Raw genomic sequence first — 22,037 nt, forward strand, 5'->3', positions numbered from 1 at the left:
AGCAAAGAATGCAGGGTAGGAGTAGGGCCTGTGCGAGGGAGGGTTTGGAGGAGGGTGACAGAAATTTTTGGTTACGAAAGAGAAGTCCCAAGTTTCTGGTGGGTCTTTTTTGTACTTTGAATATGAATATCAAATTTTAATTCATCGTCAATGATAACTCCAAGTAGTTTAGTATGGGATTCCGGTTTAATAACAGTGTTGTTGAGAGAGGATAGAGAAAGAGGCTTTGTGCTGGGCATGTGTTTTGAGAAGGAGTTTTTTTTTTTTTTTTTTGGATTTAATATGAGTTTGTTATCGGAGGTCCAGGTTTCGACAGAGGAAAAGGTTCATTGAGTGAGAGGTAGTCGATCAGGGATGTGGGCAGAGGTAATGAGGGTAGAGTTGTCAGTGTACTGTAGAAGTGTAGAGAGGTTGGTAGCAGAGTAAAGTTTATTAGTGAATATATTAAACCGGAGAGGGTCCATTATTGATCCTTAGGGAACTCCAGTATTAACAGGGAGGAGTGGAGAGAGGACAGTTAGACAGCGGACATATATATTTTACCAGAAAAAAAAACTTTTACTTGCAGTTTCCATATCTAAAATACCATAGTTTGGAGCAGCTAAACTGATGGGGTCAAATTCAGAATTTTGCTGCACTGAAGTTTGTTAGGGTTAAATAAAAGACCTGTATGAATTTTTCACCTGGGCACAATAAAGAAAACAACTGTTTTTACTATCTATGTGCCTGATTCTTAAAGTTGCTTAAATGTTTCGGTATTATTACTAATTTGAACAACACTAAAAAGCTGAAAGCTGTTATGATTATTGCATTCCCCGGGGCAGCCAAGAACGTAGGCATGAATGTAGGTGTACATTTTTCATAGCTGTCGATGCCTTCCTATGCTTTTCCATGCATTTATACCAGAAGGGTGGTGTGGCTACAATGGTCAACACAAATTGGAACAAGAAAAGAAAGTGATTTTGCAGGTAATAAATCCTGCAATTATTGCAAACAAGTTAAGGGTTTTAACTTAATTAGTATTGTAGTTTAACTAGCTACTGTAGAATTATTTAAAAATTAAACTTTGTCAGAACACTTTAAATGGTCAACTTTAAAGCTTGTACAGATCAGTGTGTATTCTAACTGTATTACCATGTATGGTTTTGATATGCCTTTAACAATAAGAATGAACAGTAGATGCCCAGCACTGAGAGCTCAGAGTCTGACCATAATGAATAGACTGCATATTTTGCAAGTATCATTACAGTTAACAGTAAAATGTCAGAGCCTGTCCCTTGTATAAGATTTTCTGAGCAGCAGGCCTAATGTACAATGGGCTTGTTTTAAAAATGGTAAGAATTACTTTTCTGTGTCGTTTACCCACTCTGGCATCATACACTTGAGCAAACTGCCCATTTATGGATAAATTGGCTTGACCGATGGGCCTAGCAGTGGTTGTTGGTATGAACTATTGACCCTCCCCTAGACTGTCTGACTCGCTTTGTTTATCCCAACTGTTGGATTATTAAGAGGACAGGACATTACAGAATGGTCATAGAAAAGGCTTGATCTGTAGCACCTTTTTTTAGTGAAGAATCCCTCATATGCTGGATAACGTCAAAAATGTGCGATTTTATGTAGGAGAATGGATTGTTACCCTGATGACTCATCACCCTCAGATCTAGAGATGCAGCTGGTGCTGTAGAAGTATAACACATCTTTTTGGACTGTGTTTCATTGTGACATTCTTCATGTAGGACTAGTACTAAACTGTTTACTCAGATGTGTGGTAATAAACCAGATCCAGCTTAATAAAGAAAGACATTTAAAATCTACATTTCAAACACTACTTTTCTGTTGGACTGAGTGTTCTGACTGTAATGTTTAGTAAAGTATGCATAGCTGTCCATGTCGCAGCAGCACAAATATCCTGGGCAGAGCTTCCTTTGAAGCAGACTGCTAAAAAAGCCACTGCTCAAACAAGGATGGGCTTTAAGCAGCACTGGTGGAGATTTTCCAGCCATTTAATAACACTTAGGAATGCAAGAATTCACCTAGGCAATCAGAAAATCTCAGTTTAATAAAAGGTTCCATCATTTATCTGAGGTAAAACAAACAAAATAAAACTATTCATTTTTTTCAAAAATATTTAAGGTGTTTTGCCACTATTCAATTTCTTACCTTTGCATCATGGCATGTGGTGGTCAAAAGTGCTGAACAGCATCTCTTCTTTAAGCAGAAGAGAAAAAAAGTCTGACAAACTGTTTTCTGAAACAGGCAAACAGCGGCTTGCTTCAGTTGCACTCAGTCATCAAAGAAACATTACATTGAGCCATAAATACTGCTTCTGCATTCATTTATAAAGCTGGGGTATCCTATGATTGCATGCACCAGCCTTACCCCCCCCCCCTGACAACATACACTGATATCAGCTACCTCCTTGCCCCTTCCTAATTAGAGCTGTGGTGTTTGGCCTCTGCTTTGTTTAAAAAACCTTGTACACCTTGCCAATTCTCTACGTTCATACCACTGAGAGTAAACAGCAGACGTCAACCTGAATGGCATCAGTGTAGGGAAAGCATGAGGAACATTTGCTAACTTTAATATGCATGCCACTGTGTTTGTAAAAAAAAAAAAAAAATCTCTTCCCACCACAGAGTTTGAATGCCTGGAATGAATTCTACTGGCTGCAGTAACCGTTGCCATATAACAAAGTGCCCTGGGAGAGAAAGCTAATATTTCTTGAAGATGCCTGTTGAAAAGGTGGCAATGACAGAACAAAATTTATATCCCGTGATGGGTTTCTTATGTGAAGTTTAATTTTGTCGCAAAGATTCATGATGGCGACATTGCAGTGATGGGCAGCTGGTAGAACAAAGGAAATAAATCTGACAATGTGGCAGTTTAGCACATAGAATTAAGATTATGAGTTACTGTCGAGCATCATTGTCTGCTTCTTGGTTTTAATTCCCTCATTACCATTTCCATTCACACTATTGTATGCCTCTGAGCTAGTGGCTTAAGTTGACCGTGCACCTGCATCACCTGTGAGAAGAGACATTTGTACCTAGTGGGTTTACATTTGTTAAAAAAAGGTCTGGTGTTGGCAAACTTCTCCAAAAATAATTGTGAAGTGACCCCTTTGAACCTTTTGAAAAAATCTGTAGAGGAAAGGAACAGGTGACGCCATTGTTACATGACAAGGGCAAGGAATCTGGAGACTTAACTATCTTTGGGGAGAGAAAGATTGGTACAGTTGCAATTGCAACCAAACTGAGTTGTAGCTAACCTCACAGAAGAAATTATGTCTTGAATTGTCTTTTTGTTTGATGCCATTTCTTCCCTGAAGTTACAGAATGACATGGGAATATGCACTTGTTGGGAAGTTCCTGGAATATACTGGACTGGTATAAGTACGGCTTCTTTCACTGCCCAATTTCTTAATGTCCAAGTCTATTGTAAAACAGTGGGCTATTTTGTTCCTTCCTTTGTTGATGTAGTACATAACAGTAGTATTATCTGTTCAAATTTGGACTGCACTGACCAGTTTAGAATAAATATTTCGTAAGACCTGCTTGCTGCCATCATCTCCAACATACTGGCCTGTATCTGCCATGTTCTGTGATAATTTGACTGCCAGTATGAGCTTTTAAACTATGGAGAGCATTCCAGTTGTCATTATCTGTAACAGCAGAGATTCTGACATTGTAAAGCACCTCTAAAGGCAGTTTTTTGAGATTTTTCAACTACTGCTATTCCATCCAGAGAAAATGAGAGGCATCTTGTAGTATATCTGCCAAGTCTGTTCACTGACTATTTCACTGCCTGGTTAGGAACTGTAGAGAAACTCTTGGGAAAGTAATACAGGCTTTTGTACCAGTGTCTTTCCATTCAGATAAGAGTAGTAAGATATGTATCATGTGTGCCAAGTCCCCCCTCAGTGGTAATTCCTCTGCCTTTCTAGGGACTGCTGAGATAGGTCCATATGTAGTCTGACATAAGGAACTAGTCTCATGTAGCTCCTTAAGAGATGTTCTGGCCTGAACTGCCTGACCAAAGCTGCATGAAATAAGTAATGGAGAAAGCTCTCTTCTGGGTCAAAAAGACCTCAACATGTCTAAAAATTAAAGAATATGTTTTTGAATAGAGGGGATACCCCCATTATTTAATTGATAGTATTTAAAAGGAAGTGGTAGATAAAAGGAACATAGGGTTTTACCCAACCACTGCTCGTCAAAATGGAGGGAAGTAACATATGGGGTTCTGCACCCTTAAAAAAAATTGGAAATATTTAAATGTGGGGGTGTTACAACCTTCAGTCTAGAAAGTGAAAGAATTAAAACCATTTGGGTCAAAAACTAGGCATTCTTGATGGAAGAACCAAGTATTCGGGCAAAGTTAGATGAGTGCCCTTTTATTATTTATAGGAAGGGTTTGACTTTAAAAAATATAGTAGAGAGAGACAAGCCAAGAATGACAAACCCACAAATTACAGCAGAATGTGCTGCTGTGGACAATGTAACTATTGTAAATACATTTTGCTAGATAATAGCATTAACATTAATAAGCAGAAAATACGGTTAAATGATAGATTTGACTGCTTCTCGAGGGGGGTGGTATATATCGCCCTGTGTGAAGCATGTTCAGCAATATACACGGGGAAGACCAAAAGGTCTTTAAAAGAACTTATTTATGAACATTGCTTTGACATTAAGAAAAATAACATGAACAATGCATTATTCAGACATATACATTTGTACAGTAAGCATTGGTTTAAATGTACTATTTTAGAACAGGTTAGGAGGAACGAAAGGGGTGGACCTTGGACGATTTGGCTGGAAAAGAAAGAACTATATTGGCAATTATGTTTAAATGCGACTAGCTATCCTGGACTGAATGAGCATGTTTCCATTTCCAGTGTATTAAAGTAAAAATCATTAGCGAGATAGTTATGAGAAATAACTAAGGCGGGAGCAGATTTTAATGTTGCAACTCAGAGCACGATGTGGCACATTCCAGGCATTTTTAATTGTAAATCTACATATGTGGTATACATGGCAAAATGATCCACCTGTTCTTCATTCTATATTGGGAAAACCAATAGGCAACTTAAAAATAGAATGTATGAACATTATTATGCCATCAAAAAGAAAAATTTAGATAATGCTCTTTACAAGCACACTTTAAACTGTGCGAGTAGCAATAACAGTGTTAAGTTTCTTTTTACAGTTATAGATCATGTTCCATTGGGCTTTAATGGAGACAGAGATGGGGAACTAGATTTTAGAGAGTTTAAATGGCAGGTTTTATTAGATGCATGCAGGGCACCAGGGCTTAACAATGGTGTCAACTATAAAGCTGTGTTGAAAAGAAAAGCTTATTACAACAAATGTAAATAGTTTATATGTTTGTTAGAAATGTATGCTTTATTTAAAATGCATTTTTATTTAAACACATTTTAAACAGTTTTTACATTATATTTAAGTAAAATGAGATTTGATTGGTGTGATGTGTATTGATGATGGTATAAAAATGAGACCGTTTTTTAACACTTTGTTCTGATGAAGGCCTAATTCTTGGGCTGAAAGCGCTAAACCAGTGGATTAAAGTACATTTTGTGTGATATAGTGCTCCATTATCACTTGTGGTTTTCTTTTTAAATGACTAAGGATGTTAAGAAATAAGTGGGTGAAAGGTGTAAGTGTGATTCACAATGTCCATCAAAACTATTGTTTTATGGCAACTATGGCAATATATGGAGGTTAATATAGAGGAGGGTGTGAACACAATCTTGTAAATGTTTGGTTAGAGTTGAATTGACATAGCAAGTGGAGGGTGATTTAAACAATGTGTGGTTAGTAGCTTAATTATCTGAAGAAGTCTTACATTTAACAAGACAAAACCGCTTATCATGGGGTATTTGTTTTTATCTTTTGTTCAACATTTTATATTAAAAGCTTTGTTCCTGCTGCACATTTGTGGACCTCTGGTTTATCAGTTTGTTCTTGCTTCGTGGTTTGTTGATGTTGAGACCCTGAAATATCGCAACTTGAGGTTGGTCTAGCTGCAACTTCTCACTGTTGACACAAGTTCATTGGGCTTAACAGGTCTAAGGTTCATTTGTTAATGACTGTAAGCAAGTACCTGAAAGGTACTGCTAGAAACCGCATTTCTTTGTATGGAAAACCAGAAATAATTACTTAATTGATTTGAAATAAGCATCAGTAGAAACCAGACTCTTAGAATTAATATATATATATATATATATATATATATACACACAATATGTATGTGTGTGTGTGTGTGTGTGTGTGTGTGTGTGTGTATATATATATATATATATATATATGGTTCTACCTGACTTCGTCGACAGCGCAGAAGACCGACATCGGAATCCGGAGCCCCAGAAGATCGAAAGTGAAGAAGACCAGTGGCAGAACATCGACAATGCAGAAGACCGACACGACGGATGACAACACCAACGCCGAGGATGCCGACATGGGGAAAGGCTGTGTGAGTATGCGGTAGTGACGGACGTTAGTGCGAGGCAGGTAAGTGTGGAGATTGGTCTGTGGGGATAGGGTGGGTTAAGTGAGTTAGGGTTAGGGAGCGATAGGGGTGGGTTAAGTGAGTTAGGTTAGGCGATAGGGTGGGTTAAGTGAGTTAGGGTTAGGAGCGATAGGGGTTAAGTGAGTTAGGGTTAGGGAGCCGGTAGGTAAGTGCGATAGTGACGGACCTTAGGGTTAGGGTAAGGTTTAGTGTGGGCTTGTAAGGATTTTGGTGTGCTTGTGTTGTGTGTGTGGTTTGTGGAATGGGGATGTGTTTTGTTTTTAATAATTGTTATTGTGGTGTGTGCAGTGTATGGGGTTTCGTGTTTGTGTACCGTCGGTTATTTCGTTGTCGGTTATGTGTGGTTTCGTGTTTATGGACTGTCGAATATGTGGTGTCGGTGATGTGGTTGTCGGTGTTGTGTGGTTTCGGCTATGTCAGGTAGAACCATATATATATATATGTGTGTGTGTATGTATTCATTTATACGAGTTAACTGGGTTAAAACAAACCAGGAAAGCTTATAATTTTTCTTTTAGTGCATGCCACGGTCCGGCTCTGCCTACTCCATTCACCCTCAGGTTCACACCGCTCCCCTACCCCCATTTCCCACCCAACTCCGCTATGCCTAAATTTATTTTAAACTAGCCACACCCATAAGCCCTATTACTCAACCCAGTTAACATCACTTTTACATAGTACTAGTCTCCCCTCTTTAACAAGATAGGAGAGTTATATTAGTTATAGCTATTGCTAACTATTGCAGTATAGCAATATATTTACAAAAAAATCATTACTATCAATAACATTTTAATAAATCAACATGACACCCATCCTTGTTACTGCAGTAATAGTCCTAACAATAGCAGCAGACCTCATCTGATACCACATTATTCTCAGCAACCCCCTAAAATACTCCATTTCCCTATCCACCACAAATAAAACATTTAGATATTAAAATATCACCCTCAATCTACAATATTACTCATATTGATCAGATTACCTATACTGTAGTACCACAACAAAACAATCCCAATGTCTCATTGAAATATAACACAATCACAGTATAACTCATCAAGACCATAACACACACCACCTCACAGATAACCCTTAGAGGTGATATCCATCCATACCCTGGTCCCAACACCAACCCATTCCAACAAACACCCCAATATGGCAGCCATAGTTTACTAAATCTTTCTCGGAAAGGATCTGACCTCTTTTTATTAAATTTGAACATTAGAACCATCATTACCAAAATCCAACAAGTTCATGCCACTCTTGCCCACTACTCTCCTGACATGGTTCTGATTACTAAAACCTGGTTAAAATCAGAAATTAACAGTACTGTAACCTGGAGGTAGAATTTCATTATGTGTAGGTTAGATAGAAAGGGCAAAAGAGGGGGAATAGCCATTCTTTTTAAAAGTAACTTTATTCTACAAATCCTACTACAAAATACTCCTGACTTCGATAATGCAGAAGCAATCTTTATAAAACTTAAGATAAACTCCAAAAAATACATAAAAATAGTTGGAACTTGTAAACCTCCAGGTAACATCTCCACCTTAGAACACATCCTCTACTGGTCCTCAAACTCTCTTTCCCAGGAAACAATTATTATGGGGGACTTCAACATAAATTGGAATACTTGTAACTCATAACCCTTCAAATCACATGAACCTCCCTGGCTTCACTCAAATCATACAAGCCCCTACTAGAAATGATAAAACATCAAATAAATAAGCCATTCTTGACTGGATATTAACAACAGACCTCTGTCTTTCTGATGTATGGCAAGCACATATACCATATGTCTGAACCTATGGTTCCTCTCGTACTGAGCAGGATTATTACTGCAACAGCATGTCATCAGTAGGGTAAAACTAACCTGTCTCACAACAGTCCAACCCAAGCTGACATTCCTATTGGTTAGGGCTGCCAACTTTTCATGTCAAAAATTCTGGGCATGTACATGAAAGCAAAAGGTGTGCAGAATAGAAGTGTGCATTAACTTTCCCTTGAGGTGATTGTCATACAATCAAACATAGTCTTGTGTTCTTCAAGGTCAATAACAGTGTCTCTTAATTTTGGACTGTCCAGAAAAATTGTAGACAGTTAGCAACCCTATTAGTGGGTGAACAATCCAACGCCTGGTGAATTCTGCTTCACAATGATAGGAAGAGCTGACACTGAAAAATCAAAAAGTGACATCGCTATGAACGCTTGGCCACCGCAAGCCAGTTATCCCTGTGGTAACTTTTCTGACACTTCCTGCTTAAAACCCAAAAAGCCAGAAGGATCGTGAGGCCCTGGTTTCACGGGCTGTATTAATACTGAAAATCAAGATCAAGCGAGCTTTTGCCCTTCTGCTCCATGGGAGGTATCTGTCCTCCCTGAGCTCGCCTTAAGGCACCTGCATTACTCTTTGACAGGTGTACCGCCCCAGTTAAACTCCCCACCTGACACTGTCCCCAGAGTGGGTTACAGCCAGGTGCTTGGAGCCAGATGCAAGAGCCCCTGTGGGGCTCGCCCCACCCGCCTCACCAAGTAAGTGAAAAAATATAGGTTGTCTTTGAGATATTCTCAGTGATCATTTTCCAAATTTTCTACTTGGGCATCTAATAAATCCAGTGAAACTCACCAGCTATCGTGAAATTAGGGACAAAAAAACACTTTTAATAATCAAAATTTCATATCCACCTTAAACTCTGTAATTGGGTACCACTGAAACATGTCCCCTAGAGGAAGCTATAGAATACTTCAGCTTAGCTTTCCTGAACATTCTGAATAAGCTAGCTCCCCCAAGAATACTAATAATAAAGACCAACTCTGCCCCATGTTTAACTAGATCAGTATTAAAAGAGAGAGATAAAGCTTGGAATCTGTGGCAAAAAAAAAACACACAATTGACTAAATAGGCCTATCAAGAACTTAGAAATAAAGCTAAAAAACAAATTAAACAGGACAAGATTAATCACTACCAAAACATTCAAACTGAACAGTGAAACAACCCTGAGAAGTTTTAGTCCGCTGTTAATAAAATTCTACAACCTGGAAACACTAGTACCCCCACCCCTATAACCACTAACAACTCAGGCTCTATAGCTATGCAGTTTAATAAGTATTTCACAGAGTCCATACTAGCCCTCACAAATAACTGTTCCACCACCTTCACAGAAATTCCCACAGTAAGCCCCAGATTGCAACACCTTTGATTTCCAACCTGTACAAATAGATACTATAAAAAAACTACTGAAAAAACTCAGATCAACAACCCTAGCAATTGATAACCTGCCAGCTGAATACATCAGTTTGGCTGCTGATGCCATCTCCTGCCCGGTATCAATTTTAATAAACTGATCCATCTCCAAACAAAAGGTACCAGCAATCTGGAAAATTTCACACATCATTCCACTACACTAAGGGGGAAAATCATTAGAACTGTCCAGTTAAAGGCCAATAGCTATATTGTCACCCCATCTAAAGATCTGGAAAGATACATCCACTCGCAAATTATGCAGTATCTCCTTGATAATAACCTGCTATCCAAGATCCTGCATGGATTTTGGCCCTACCACAGCACTTCTTCCATCCTAATGAGTTTCACAAACATCATTAATCATCGTAGGAACAACGGTGAAGTAGCACTCTCCATCTTTCTAGATCTATCAAAGGCATTCGATGCCATCTTCATAACAAACATATACAAATACTGTTAGAACTAAACCTTAGTCAGTCCACAATTACTTGGTTCAAAGACCACTTAACAGGGTACCAGCAAGCTGTGAAATGGCAACAAAGTACATCTCCTCTACTGCCTGTTACTCTAGGTGTACCACAAGGTTCCATTCTAGGTCTCCTCCTTTTCACTAACAATTTACACACTGCTGCCCTGCATGACTTCCTAGTGCAACATGCAGACGATTACGTTAATATGTGCTGCATCATCACTCCAACAGGTACAACAACTAGCACAGCAGTCCTTCTCTACAGTTGAAGCATGACTTTCTGAAGCTCAGCTTATTCTAAACCCCAACAAGACTTAACTCATGATATTCCAAACTATTAGAGCAATAGATCCCCTCTCTCCGTTTAAGATCACATCTGCAAACAGTGTCACCATCTCTCCCGTTTCCCAGACTAAACTTCTGGTTGTTGTTATTGACAACACTGTGAAATTCAACCTACACATAGCCTAGAGAGTCAAGAAAATAAAAAAAAAAAACTTTTTAAAACATGTCAAGCAGAGTGCCTCTTTGGACCTCTTCAAGAGGAACCTTGACGATTGGATGGGAGAAAGGAAATTCACCCCAGGGATCACGTCAGTCGCCCTGCTAGACAGGGGTCCAGGAAAGTAAATCATGTGGGAAGAAATAGCCAGGGAATTGTTATGGCTAGGCTTGTATAGGCCCTAGGGCTGATAGCCTAGGGCCAACCTATGAACCTATGAACTTGGTACTCTTTACAGAAATAGACCATTCTGGCAAGCTTAAAAAAATCGCACCTAGCAAAATTAGATGCCTGCTAAAATAAGATTGCAAAGTTTGCAACACACCAACTTTAGAACACACCATTGCCTTGCACTCAAACAACTTAACTGGCTAGAACTACACAAGCTCAACTTATAACCAACTTACTTTGGCCCATACACTTCTAAATCAACCTGAAAAAAACCCTTCTCTGCAAAACCTTCTACTCCCCTACACAAGTAGCCAGTCTTTACACTTAAATCCTTCTTAAAAGTTACCAAATCCAACAGTGCCACTGGAGATTGCCTCTATTCTACATGCATAGCCAAAGTCTGAAACTCATTGCCGAAAACTACAAACACACTGCAGTTTTAAAAAAGGCTTGAATCCAATTTATTGAGTACAAAGCTATGCTTCTGCACCAACCCTGGACAACTTATGAGGGCCTTCTTGCAGTTCCACCCCCCTTTGCTGTGCACCTCCTCTAGCCTCTCTTCGCTGCTCTTATCTTCTCCACACCATCAGTTCCTTCACAGTAGTTAGTCTGACTCAGTCTTGCTCCCCAAAGCTTCCAACAACTTTTCTCAGTTAGTAACTGGTTTATTTTCTCTTTACTATTCTCTCTCTCCCTGATATTATAGTATTATTTACCAGTGTTATCTCTCCATAGTTATGCACATACATAAAGTATTTGGTAGATAGAAATATCGGTATCCTCTATTATTAGAAATGTGTGTAAACTTTAGTCTATATATGTAAAATTGATGTATTTAAGAGAGCTGTATGTATTGCACTATATCTGTGTCTTACTCCTCTGTTGTAATGTTTTGATATTTTATGCAGTTGTCTGGTTATAAATGTGGAGCTTTTCTCCCCGGGCCATTGCTGAAAAAGGAACTGTGTCTAGTCGGATTTCCCCGGTAAATAAATGTAAAATCAATTAATAAAAATAAATATGTATGTGTGCATATCTCTCTCTCTCTGTGTGTGTGTGTGTGTGTGTGTGTGTGTGTGTGTGTGTGTGTGTGTATATATATATATATATATATATATATATATATATATATATATACACTTTGTAATGTCGAGAAGCTCTGAATACTGACACTCAGAACATCGGGATTGTGGAATCTTGAAATGAAAAAAAAAAAACTAAAACAGCAAAACATCAGGATTCACAGCCCTGCAACTTAAGTATACCAACTCCGAGATCGCACTACAGTGACGAGAATGGTAAAGTTCCCGTTCCGCACTGTACAGCAATCTCCATTGACAGTTTGAGATTCTGCAATTTCGAAGTTCTGAGCATCGATATTCAGAGCTTCGAGATTGTGAAATCTCAACGTTACGAAGTGGACCCATATATATATATATATATATATATATATATATATATATATATATATATATATATAGGTCTACCTGATATCGTCAAAATTCCACTTCAGTGAACTTTATAAACATGCAACGACAACAGACTGTGTTGTTGTCAATCTCGCCTTTATTCTCACTGATGGGTCGGAGCCGATGTGTCTGATCTGTCTCGGCCTTTCCAAAAGCTTGAGATCTTCAGCAAAGCTCATGGGCATCCTTCCTTACCCGTAATGCAGTTCCCTAACTTTCTCAGATCTCATTTGCTGCAGTGTGAAAAAGATCTTCTAGCAAGCTCTGGGCTAAGTTTATTATTATTATTTGTATCTTATAGTTAAACCTGTTTCCCTTTAAGAATTCCTGGGTGTCAACCTTCCATTAGATTAGTACATAATTTTCCTGTCAATTATCCTTTTTTGATTTTGGTTAATGTCTGTTGGAGGATGTCTATCTCTCACCTGCTTAAGTTAGAGGGTGTTTTTTCTTTTATCCCCATTCCCTTTAATCTTTACTGTTGCAGTTAAACTTTTATTATTTGTAATATTTATGTAGCTATTTTCTTCACCTTGTTCCTAGTTAGGATCTGTTTTAGTTAGCGGGCATCTAACCAACATCCGTTTCAGTTAGAGGACGTTCCCACCCCCCACTCCCACCTCCCTCTCTCTTAAAAATAAAACCCTCCTCATTCTTCTTATTTCTTTCTTCTCTATATAGATAGTTTGGTAGTTGGAGAGTGTACCACTTATTGCTCCTACTAACATGTCTCAAAAGGAAGGAAAGCCTCTTGGCTTTAAAAAATGTGAGCAATATGGTAAGATGATGGCCCTCAGTGACTCACACACTTTGTGTGTACTGTTTGGGGCCTCTTCACCTGCAGGAATCTTGTTCCTTTTGCTACGCCTTTAATCTGGGAGTGCTCATGGAGCGTAAAAACAAGCTGATCTTGTAGGGGTTATTGAAAACCCTATTTTCTGAGCCTATTTCCCCCAGTTCTTTGAAATCGGAGAAGTCAGAAAAAGCAGTTCTGAAATCTTCTTCGGAACAGAAACTGGCTGCGCCGACTGAATCTTTGGAGCAGGCAGGAACCTTAGGATCCGACACTTTATCTGAGCAGGAAGAACCACCCGCTTCAAAGTCACTTACTTCTGAACCTTTGGCTCCGGAATAATCCTCCTTGCCTTTAGAGTTTCGATATCAGAGCTGATATCCTTCCTTGGAGCCAATCCCTTCTCGGTACCTTGCTCCATTCCTGAGTAGATCCAGGTCTCCTACACTTTCTACCTGGTGAACTTGGAGTCTCTGTGATGAAGATGTGGATAGGGTAGTGGAGAGGCTCCTAAAGACACCTGCTTTGGACTAGTTACTTTTGGATCCAAGGCCAAAGGAGTCGGATCAGACACAGTCTTCCCCGTTGGTGCCTGCTCATCCTTCAGTTTCAGCGCTGGAAGATTTTGACATCCAACTTGTGTCAATATCTGGTCCAGGACCTGCTGAATCCTCAGATCAGATATCTGCCATAGCGTTTCCACCCAGTCAGAGCAGGAAATCTCTGGGAGCTGACGCTCTCCGGTCAGGTCATCAGAGCTGGCTCAGATCTCCTCGGATTCGATCTTTGGCTCCTACCACAGCTTCAGAGCCGCTGTCCTCTGCTCTTGAGATTCCATTGGTGTGTGCTTAAAGTAAAAGAAACGCTTTCCAGGTGTGACCAGGAAGGTAAGACCTTATCTGTAATTGGAGTAGATTTTTCCACACCTACTTGACAATTCCCTAAGGGTCAGAGAAGTAGTGGAAAGATGTGGTCAAGAAATCAGAGGTTTTACCAGGACATACAAGGTGGAAGGTCCCCTAGGGGCAGAGGGGGGAACAATAACAGAAGATGCCACCCTCGCAGCAGAGGAGGCCCTCAGAATCAGGTGTCCAGGGAATCTTTCTTTGGAAGACCCTTCCAGCACTCCTGAAGGAGTACCCGATTGCTCACTTCTGGAGGCAGTCGGGGGTTGGGGGGTGATTGTCTCAGCACCTCAAAACCTGGCAAACGATAAGAAATGACAAATGGTTGCAGGACATAATATCCAGGGGATAAATGATTCCCCTTCTTCCCCACTCCAGTAAACAACTCTGTTCCAGACTTTTCACCCAGTCAAAAGGGGAAAGCAACACTAGAAATTCAAAAGTTGCTAAGGAAGACAGTCATCCAAGAAGTCCCCCTAGACCAGAGAGGAAATGGAACTTACTCAGGATTCTTTTTAGTTCCAAAGAAAACAGGGGACTGGAGACTAATTTTGGATCTCTGCAACCTGAACAATTCTGTGAAAAAGACCAAGTTCCAGGTGGTGACACTGCAGTCAGTACTTCAATTCCTGGAAAAAGACCGTTTGATGTGCTCTATAGACCTTCAGGATGCATGCTACCACATTTGAATGGAAATGTGATCCAGAAGATTCTTGCACTTCCTGCTATGAGCCAGTCATTTCCAGTTTTGAGCTCTACCCTTTGGTCTCACTACGGCCCCCAGGGTGGTAACCAAATGTTGTGTGGCAGCTCACCTGAGATGCCAAGGATTCCAAGTGTTTCCGTATCTGGACTACTGGCTCATAACCGCACCAACTAGGCATTTTCTTCTACAAGCCAGGGGCTACACACTTCAGCTATGTTTCTCCCCTGGGAATTACCATAAATTACGACAGATCTGCTCTGGAGCCATGTCAAAACTTAATATTTATAGGAACAGAGATAAATACAACTACTTTGATAGCAAGACTCCCTCACGACAGAGTTCACAATTTCCACCTTCATGTGAAACGGTTAATCAGGAAGAAACGAGCCTCTGCAAAACTAGTTATTCAAGTTCTGGGGAAGATGGTAGCCTCTATCGTACTTATTCCCCTAGCTCACTTGCATATGAGGATACTTCAGTGGTCACTTTCCACACAATGGTTAGTCCTATAACTACCGATGTCACACAATGTCCTCATAAAGAACTCCTGCAAAATGGATCCAGTGGTGGATTCACTCTCCTTTGATATCTCAAGGCTGTCCCTTCATCCCCCTCAACCCAAAGCCACGGTGACCACTGATGCTTCCCAGATAGGGTATGGGGGAGTCATTATCTAGGGAAGACAGTCCAAGACATCTGGCAGAAACACGAGGCTCACTTGCACATAAACATCCCACAGATGAGAGCAGGCATTTCAGGACACACTCCCTCTAGGAATGATAGCAGTTCAGTCAGACAAGTTGTCAGTAGTCTGGTACATAAGCAAGGCGGAACCAGATCTTACACCCTTTGCCAAACCCTTAGAGCTTCTCGACAATGTGCAACAGCCACCAACCATTTTCTGATTGCAATGCACATCCCGGGGAAACACAGCTTGATAGCAGACAAGTTGAGCAGAGCCATCTTATGGCCACACGAGTGGTGTCTTAATCAGAAAGTTACGGAAATGATTTTCCAGAAATGGAGCCAGCCTTGCTGCTATCTCTCTCCCTCACCTACCAATGCCAGATTCAGCAACTACTTTGCCTTGATCCCTCCCATGGGGGAGTCACCAAGGGATACACTTGTTCACGATTGGCCTCAGGGACTCCCCTATGCTTTCCCTCCAATTCCCCTGATTCCCAAGTTTTTATAGAAAGCAAGTCTTTTGGAGACTATGATGATCCTGATTGCCCCCTATTGGCCTTGTTAGATCTGGATGTTCTTCTTGTTTCACTGTTGCAGTCATTACATTTGGGTAATCTGCTGGCAGGTTGCCCTCAGTCGGCCTGAATAGCAAAGTCTTGGGTCCTGCGTCAGTTGCTGTCTCCTCTTCCATGCCGTCAGGGGTATACAACATGCAGCTGATGCCATTTTATTCATTCTTTCTTGCTGCGTGGTGCCCAATGCAGAAGCAGTTCGCAAGTGCCGGTCGACCAATTCCTGAAATTTTCGCATTCGAGTTTCAGAACCAAAGTCTTCAAACTAAAGCTAAGTAGCCCGTTGGGGAAACTTTTTCTTGCTCCTTGCCGATGTCAGAAAAAGTTAATAATTGCATTACTTGTGGGAAGCAACCTCACAAGGATTTTCATTTGTACTGTATTCCTTGCCTAGGCCCAGATCATAACGTGCCTTGCTGTCGGTTTTGTGCTAGATTTAACCAATGCACTATTAAGCGTCGGTATAGTTTTAAATATTTTGGATCAAGATTTAATTATTCTAAAATGTCGTTGGTTAGCAATCCGACTACCGGAGTTCACAAAAAACACACAGAAAAAGATAGAGACAGACCGTTGATGTCCAAAACAGATGACAAAGCTTCTCCTAAGCCAGTTGCTGGTTCGCCGGTACTCAGTGAGGTGCTTTCGCAACCCCTGATACCCACTACTTTTGAGTCACAGGCCTCTACCGAGACCCATTCCAGTATGCCATGAGATTCTCAGAGTATTGAACCCGTGGATGTCTCTCCCTTGGATGGGTCCAGAGCCGCTGAGCAGGCACCAGCTTCTGAGGGTGTTTTCAACATTTTTATATAAAACCGACGCCAGCCTCAGAAACAAGGTCAAAAACATCTTCTATGTCTAAAAAAATGATGCATGAGCCACGTGCTCAGGCCCCTATGCCTAAAAAACAGATGATGAAAATGGCTGAGGACTTAATTACCTTAATCAGGTGTGCCCTCCCCCCCAACAGGTCTAGGTAAGGCACTGATTATGAATCTTCAGATCAGGTTTCCATTTCTTCTGATTCCTCTTCTGATCAGGAATTTTGTATTCCACCCTGTGAGGATTCTAATGCAGAGGAATCCATCCCATCTGCATCTCCTGCACAGGGCGGCACAGTGGTTAATGCTGTCAGCTCACAGCAAGAGGTTCTCTGGTTCGATCCTCAGCTGGGGTGCCTTCTGTGCGGAGTTTGCATGTTCTCCCTGCGTTCACGTGGGTTTCCTCCGGGTACTCCGGTTTCCTCCCACATTCTAAAGACATGCTTCTGGATCATTTCTCCCCGGGCCTTTGCTGAAAACAGGATCTGTGGAACCTAGTCGGACTTTCCCGGTTAACAAATGTTAAATAAAAAAAATAAATAAATCTCCTGCGGATTACTCTTTTGGAGAGACTTTGCATACTTTAAGGGAACATTTTCACTGGGAGAGTCCGGACTTCACTGAATCAAAAAAGAGGCTTAGGGATTGCCTTCTTCTTCCTCAGCATAGGCCTTTGGCTATACCTCCTGTATTAGACATTGTTGATGATGTGTTTTCAGAATCAAGCATGGCTCCTGATTCCTTACCTCCGGCTCCTAGTAAGCCAGACAGATATTACAGGGTTCCTGACTCTCAAATTTCTATTCAAAAATCCTGCTGCTGACCCTGAGACTATTTCACAGGGTCCCAAGGGTGTTAAGGCCTCTACAGCCAAAAATCCTACCCCCTCTGATAGAGATTCCAGGGCGCTGGATAGATGGGGAAAGAAGGTTTATATGTATGCTACCTTGGCAATCAGAGCCTTAAACTGCCAGTTTCATATGCTTAAATATCAACAGCATGTTATGGGCCTACTGAAACAGAAAATTATGTTGATTTCTAATTGTATGGAAAATAGAGTTACATGAATTATTACATTAAGCAGAACAGGTTGGAAAGCATACATTGCAATGTGGTTTTGACTCCTTGGAGGCCTCTTGCAGGGCCGCAGTTACTGAATCTGTGATTAGAAGGCATGCCTGGCTCAAGGAGCAAAATCTACCTGATCATGTTAAAGCTAAATTGTTGGATGCCCCCTTGCAACATGATACTCTTGTAATAAGGCAGAAGAGGTTTTAAAGAAAATGGAAGACAAAGCTAAATCTATGCAAACTGTAAAAGATTTCTTGCAAGTACAGTCGCCCAGGTTCAGTAGGCACTGGCCTACTAAAAATTGGTCCTTTCACGTGTCCAACAGAGCCACACAAGGCAAATCCAGGTGCTCAAAAGGCTCCAGATACCAAACTCAGGGTTCTTACAAGTCAAAGCAATGGGGTGCCTCCACCTCCAAATCTGGAGGAAACAAAGCACAACCCTACAGTAAGCAGTCTCAATGACTTTCCTCTACCATTGCCAAGCACTTATCGTTTGGCAGCCCCCTTGTGGGGAAAACTAGCACTTCATGCTCAAAATTGGCAATTAATTACCCAGGACAAGTGGGTATTGAACATAGTATCCCAGGGGTACAGATTTCATTTCCATACTTTGCCACTTCCAAACGGATGGCCAGATCTGCCACAAAATCAGTGGGCAGAGGCTCAGAAACAAGTTATGTCCCTCACGGATATGAGGGCTATTCAGCCAGTACCAAAAAAGGAAAAAAGGCAAGGTTTTTATTCAAGACTTTTCCTGGTACCCAGAAAAGACAGTTCTTTGTGTCCAGTACTGGATTTATCAATTTTGAACACGTTCCTGGACATTCCAAAATTCAAAATGCTGACTTTACAACAGCTACTGCCTATGTTGAGCAGGAACGCGTGATTAGTGACTCTAGATTTAAAAGAGGCATAACTGCATATCCCAATAAGGGAATCATGCAGAAGATACCTCTGTTTCAAGACAGGTTTTTTGCATTACCAATTCTCTGCACTGCCCTTTGGCTTATCTACTGTGCCCAGGGTCTTTACAAAGTGCCTGGCACCAGTAATTGCATTCTGCAGACAAAGAGGCATACAAATTTATCCTTATCTGGACGACTGTTTCATTCAAGCAGAGGACAAGGACACTCTTCTTCAATATCTGGTGTTTGTAAATAGGCTTCTAACATGCCTTGGGTACACAATAAATGAAAAGAAATCCCAACTGGTACCCTCTCAAATAATTACTTTCCTGGGTGCAAGCTTGAATACAACTGCCCAGATGGCTTACCTTACACCAGACAAACAAAAGCAACTGACAATGTACTTCAAACAAATGGCAACAAAAACCCAGTTATCTGCAAGACAAATTCTGCAGGCTTTGGGTTCATGGCATCCTACTAATTCCATATGTGAGACTGCATATGGGAAAACTTCAGTTGTACCTAAAAAGTTTATGGAGTCAACATTGTCACAGTCTGGAAACAATGATTCTTCTCATTCCCTGCCTACAACAGGAGTTTCTTTGGTGGGCGGAGACATGTCACCAAAACAAGGGACTGTCATCCACTCTACCCCCTGCCACCCAAACCCCTAACTACAGACACATCAGACTATGCTTGGGGGGCCCACCTGGCGGGGAGATGCCTTCAGGGCAAATGGGGCCCAAAACAAATGCATCTGCATATCAACCAGAAAGAGATGATAGCTGTTAAGAATGCCCTGATAGCCTTCGCGGGCTTACTTCATCCAGGACAACTACTGATAAAGACGGACAACACCACTGTTATGTGGTATATAAACAAGCAGGGGGTACACATTCCTACCCCCTTTGCAGACTAGCCATGGCATTGTGGAACACAGCTTTGACTTACTAAATACATCTTCAAGCTCAATTCCTGCCAGGAAAACAAAATACTCTGGCGGACGACCTAAGCAGAAATCTTATGGACCCACATGAATGGAAACTGGATCCACAAATCTTCAGCATGTTAACACAGAAATGGGGGAGCCCAGCCATAGATCTGTTTGCCTCTCCCCATAATTATCAGCTGGACAAATTCTGCACAAGAATTCATCACAAAAAATCATGGAAAGTGGATGCCCTAGCCTTCAGTTGGAAAAACCTGTCAGTCTATGCTTTTTCCCCTCTGCCTCTTCTCTCCAAGGTCTTACTTAAGTCAGACAGGAAAAACCAAAAATGATCCTAGTTGCTCTGGACTGGCCTCACCAACACTGGTACCCACTTCTAAGGAATATGTCTCAACTTCCTCCTTGGTACTTGCCTCAAATACCTCATCTACTTTGTAAGCAGAACAATCAAATTCTTCACACTCTGCTCCAAACTCTGAACCTTGCAGCATGGCTGATCATTTAATTATTCAAACACCACCTCTCAGTAAATCTGTGATGGATGTCATTTTGGAACCCAGAAGGCCTAGTATTAGAAAATCTTATGCTGATAAATGGAAGAGATACTGTGCTTGGAACCAAGCACAAGGAACAGACACAGCAAAGCCCAATATTCCTCAGATTTTACAATATTTGACTGAGATGATTGACAAGGGCCTATCTTTTTCTTCAATAAAAATCCATGCCTGTGCCATCTCGGCTCATTACAACACAGAGCCTCCCCTCTTTTCTCATCCTCTGCTTAAACAGTATCTTAGAGGGGCCAAAAATGTAAGGCCTCCCAGAAGATCACCAACTCCTGCATGGAACCTCAGTTTTGTGTTGGAAAAACTCACCCTTCCTCCTTTTGAACCAGCAACTACTGCGGATATAAAATTTCTATCTTGGAAAACAGCTGTTCTCTTGGCAGTCACTTCAGCAAGAAGGGTTTCAGAGCTACAGGCTCTCATGGCTGTGGAGCCTTTTATTACATTTTACCCGGACAGGGTGTCCCTCAGGACTAATCCTTCTTTTATGCCTAAAGTGGTGTCCAGTGTGGCTGTTAACCAGACAATTCACCTGCCAACTTTTTACCCAAATCTGCAGAACAAGGGGAGCGGATTCTGCATTCATTGGACTTACACAGACAACTAAGATTCTACTTAAACAGGACCAAATCTCTAGAAAGTCTGAGCAATTACTGGTACCATTTGCTGCAGGGTCAGAGGGGAAGGCTATATCAAAGCAGACTATTTCTAAGTGGATAAGCCACTGCATTTGTTTCTGCTACTTGCACCATGGTAAACCTGTGCCCAAGGGGATCAGGTCTCATTCCACCAGGGCTGCCTCTACCTCAGCAGCTTTTCTCAGAGGGGTTCCAACCAAAGACATTCTAGAGGCTGCTACTTGGAGCTCTGTTCATACCTTCACAAAGCATTATCATTTGCCTCTCTTCTCCAAATCCAGGGCAGGCTTTGCCACTGAGTTCTGCAGGGCCTTATAGCCGCTCCTAATGCTGTTTAGTCCCATCCTCCCATCCATAGCTTTGGGATTCTACCCAGATGTAATGACTGCAACAGTGAAACACGAAGAACATAGTACAATTGTGTACACTTACCATAAATGTAAATGTTTGAGTGTATTCACTGTTGCAGTCCTGGTTACCCACTCGCCATCCCCCTTTCTTCACTATTCTCAAATCCTTTGTGGTGTATTTGCTTTTTAGTTGAAGGTAAAGTTTGTTTCTATAAGTGCAATTATACATATTTACTGTTTATATATTTGCTCCTCATTTGGGGGGCACCTGACATCTGGGGCAAGAAAAACTGAATAAAATGGCGTCGGCTGCATGTTTTATACCCCTGACGACCTGATGTCATGGAAGAGGAGACAGCAACCAATGCAGGACCCAAGACCTTCTTATTCAGGCCGACTGAGGGGAACCTGCCAGCAGATTTCCCAAATGTAATGACTGCAACAGTGAATACACTCGAACATCTACATTTATGGTAAGTGTACACAACTGTACTTTTCCCTTCCTTCAGCCTCATCTTGTGGAAGAACCATGGATTCTGGACCCTGCTCCAGACCTAACTTACCCATTGGGAAAGATACATCCCAGCCTACACAACCTCAAATTGCCAGCTCGGCTGCACCGATTCCCCTAATTTCCTCCCAAGTCAAGCATATTTTGTTAT

General features: G+C 41.2%; 1 protein-coding gene across 1 annotated transcript in view; it reads left to right on the forward strand.

Annotated features, from left to right (window-relative positions):
* The window catches only part of LOC122792184 (microtubule-actin cross-linking factor 1-like), a gene marked incomplete in the record, with an annotated part of 3,579,694 nt that overhangs the window by 1,073,999 nt on the left and 2,483,658 nt on the right, over positions 1-22,037 (forward strand).

Source organism: Protopterus annectens, chromosome 1.part2, assembly GCF_019279795.1.
Source record: "Protopterus annectens isolate FY-2018-M chromosome 1.part2, PAN1.0, whole genome shotgun sequence".
Classification (NCBI taxonomy): domain Eukaryota; kingdom Metazoa; phylum Chordata; order Ceratodontiformes; family Protopteridae; genus Protopterus; species Protopterus annectens.